Below are 3524 nucleotides of genomic sequence, written 5' to 3'. Positions count from 1 at the left end.
CAGTTCTTGGATTTGTAGTTCCTGGTTGCCTTCTCTTGACTTTCTGTTACCTATTCTGATTACCTATTCTGTGCATGAGTAAGTTAAGCAGTACTGAGAATGAACTTTTCCAGCTTTGGAAACTTCATTTACTCCTTGGAAACTGCTCATCTATTGTATTTACTCCTAGAACCTAAAATTTCAGCCCCCATGAGGGAATTCAAACTTCTAGTATGAGAGTTTCTATGGGAGAGTAGCTTATGGGGGTACTACTATATGTTTAACAGATCTCCTGAGGGGAGCAGGGATATAGGTTTGACACACTTTTAAGATTAACCTACATAATGTATATTTTCTTCATCACTTTATTAGGTCTATGCAATCAATACACAATAAATGAAGCCATGATGTACAGAGTTCTCTAATTTCCAAGGTCTAAATCAGTGATTCCCAAAGTGGGCATCATCGCCCCCTGGTGGGTGCTGCAGCGATCCAGGTAGGTGGTGATGGCCACAGGTGCATTTGGGGGCGGTGATAGTATAAAAGAAAGAAGAGAAGATTTAGAAAAACTGATTTATGTATTCTGCTCATAACGCTTAATTTTTCTTTGAACAATGGACTGGACGTTGGCTCAGTTCCGCATACTCCCTGCATTGAGTATGTGCAATCACGCACTGCTGCTGTTCATGTGGTGCCACTGAATTGCTGTTCCAAAACACATGAGCACTACAAGCACCACTGCGGGTAACAGCCACTCATGAGATTGGTCGATCGCAAGGCCAAAGCCTGGAACGGCAGCCATAGTACTGGCTACTGGCTGTACTACCAGCAGATTTTGAAGCATGCTATGAATCAGGAGATTTCCCGTAATTATTACGCGTAATATAACTCAAACAAAGGTTAGATTGTTGTGATATTGTAACAAGTTAAAGTTAACTAACAAATAGTGCGACTATAATTGGTGAGTGTTATTTATTTATTTTGTAATAATTATATGCACTTTACAATTAATAACATCATGTTTATTTCATCGGCATTTATTTTAGTTTATTTTTTACAAAAATATTTAAAAAAATTACTAAAAATATTATTAAAAATACCTCCATAAAATTTTATTTTTCTTTCTATAGATAATAATGGTTCAACCAAAGAAAAAATGTGTTGTAGACAATATAATATTGAATATTTGAAATATGGCTTTATTGAGTCACCTGTAAACAATTCATTATCAATGTGCCTGATTTGCCAGAAAGTTTTATCAAACGAAACTATGAAGCCTTCCATACTACAAGAACATTTGACTAAAATTCATGGTGATAAAAAAGATAAGGATTTATCTTATTTTCTAACACTAAAAGAAAATTTATCAAACAACAGACATTGGCAAAATTCTTTTCAAGAGCAACCACACAAGATGGCAATGGCTTGCTTGCTTCTTACAATATTTCATTAATGATTGACAAATCGGGAAAACCTCATACTATTGGTGAAGAACTAATTATACTGGCTATAAGTGAAGTAATACATACTGTGCACATACACAAGCCAGCATCTGATATTATCAAGAAAATTTCGTTGAGCGATAATACAGTGCAAAGAATTGATGAGATGGCTCAAGATGTTGAAGATTCATTGTGTGGATATTTTAAAACATCTCAGTTTTCTATTCAACTTGATAAGTCAACTTTGCCAGGAAATGAAGCTTTACTTTTAGCATACAAGCAGTTCACAAAGGAGGAACAAATTTGCCAAGAATTATTAATTGCAAAATATTTGCAAACTGATACTAAAGAAGAATCAACATTTCATGCATTGGATGAGTTTTATAAAGAAAAAGAAATACCTCTGAGTAATATCTTATCAGTAGCACATATGGTGCTCCAGTGATGATAGGGCGCTACAGAGGTTTTCTTGCATATTTAAAAAAGGAGGTGCCAAATGCATTTACAGTACACTGTATTATCCATCATCAACATCTAGTTGCTAAAAATTTAAGTGCATGCCTACATAATACATTAAAATATGTAATTGAAGCTATCAACACAATGAGAAGCAAATCATTGAATGACAGATTATTTAAATAGCTTTGTATTGAAAACAATGAAGAATTTAATCCTTTGCTGCTTTATACAGAAGTTCGTTGGTTGTCAAAGGGTGCCTATTTAGATAGATTTTAGAAACTGTTTAACCTGGTGCTGGAGTTCTTGAAAGATAAAAATGATGCTTTACGATTCAATTTAATTCAATCCAAAAGTGACATTGCTTACTTGACAGACTTGTTTCAAAAATTTAATGAAAGCAATTTTCAGCTTCAAGGTGATGAAGTGAATTTAATAAAAACAAAATCTGTTCTTTCTGCATTTGTGACAAAACTTCTTCTGTACAAACGAAATTTTGGACAAGGGGAATTCAGCCAGTTCCCAAATTTATCAGGAGCATAAAATAAAGATGAAGACATACTTTCTTATTGTGAGCACTTGGATGCTCTCCATTCAGATTTTAATCAACGATTTGATGATATTTTGAAAATGAACATACCTGATTGGATTTTGGATCCTTTTTCAAGTGCAAACACTGAAGAATCTCCACAGTTACAAGAAGAACTGATGGAAGTAACTACAAATGATGAACTGAAATTTAAATTCAAAAGCGGCTACCAACAATTCTGACTGCAAAAGTAGATCCCTATGGCTTATCCTGAAATATGGGCTGTAATTCAAAAGTTCTTAATTGCATTTCCCTCATCATATTTAGTGGAACATGGATTCAGTGTGGCAACCAATTTATTAACAAAAAAAGAAACCAATTGCAAATAGTCAATCATGGTGATTTAAGATTAATGCTGTCGAAAATAGGGCAGAGGATTACTAAACTGGTAGCAGCACACCAGGTTCATCCTCCTCATTAAGGTGATTTCGAATGTTTTAACTTTTTTTGTATTACATTCTATTCTGAGTTCAATAAATAGTTTCATAATTTCAAAGTTCAATGTTTCTAATTTATACCTTTCTTTACTATATTTTACAAAAAAGGTAGAAACATTAATACATATATCTTTCCTATTAATTGCTATTAAATTTAAAAAAAAATTAATTTCCAGGGGGCACTAAGTAATATTTTTTCTGGAAAGAGGGTGGTAGGCCAAAAGAGTTTGGGAACCACTGGTCTAAATACTCAAACTGAAAATTGACTCTATTGGTTGATGCTGATTCTAGCACACCCCATGGAAGGTCTGATAATCATAGTTTTTAAGATCAAAGATTTAAATTTGAAATGGACCTTCAAAGCTATATAGTTCAACTCCACTTTACAGATCACTAAAGAAAGCCTAGACATTTAAAATTACTTAGTAAATTCACACTGATAGTTATTAGCAGAATTATAAATTTCATTCTAATCTAATGGATTTTCCAATCTACCATTTTTATCAAATGGATAGTACATTTAAAAATCTTAACAGAGATATATGAGATTTCTCAAAATATTATATTTATATTAGAGTAACTAAATTTTAAGCACTCTTTTTTTCCAGAGCTAACCATTTG

The 3524-nt window shown here is 33.0% G+C and overlaps 1 pseudogene; it reads left to right on the top strand.

Moving 5' to 3' along the window:
* Nucleotides 1–736: 736 nt before the first annotated feature.
* On the top strand, nucleotides 737–2648 carry LOC123246695 (annotated as a pseudogene).
* Nucleotides 2649–3524: the final 876 nt, after the last annotated feature.

The sequence above is a fragment of the Gracilinanus agilis genome, chromosome 4, assembly GCF_016433145.1.
Source record: "Gracilinanus agilis isolate LMUSP501 chromosome 4, AgileGrace, whole genome shotgun sequence".
Classification (NCBI taxonomy): domain Eukaryota; kingdom Metazoa; phylum Chordata; class Mammalia; order Didelphimorphia; family Didelphidae; genus Gracilinanus; species Gracilinanus agilis.
The sequence above is the reverse complement of the archived record's forward strand: the minus strand, read 5'-3'. Positions and strand labels throughout refer to the sequence as shown.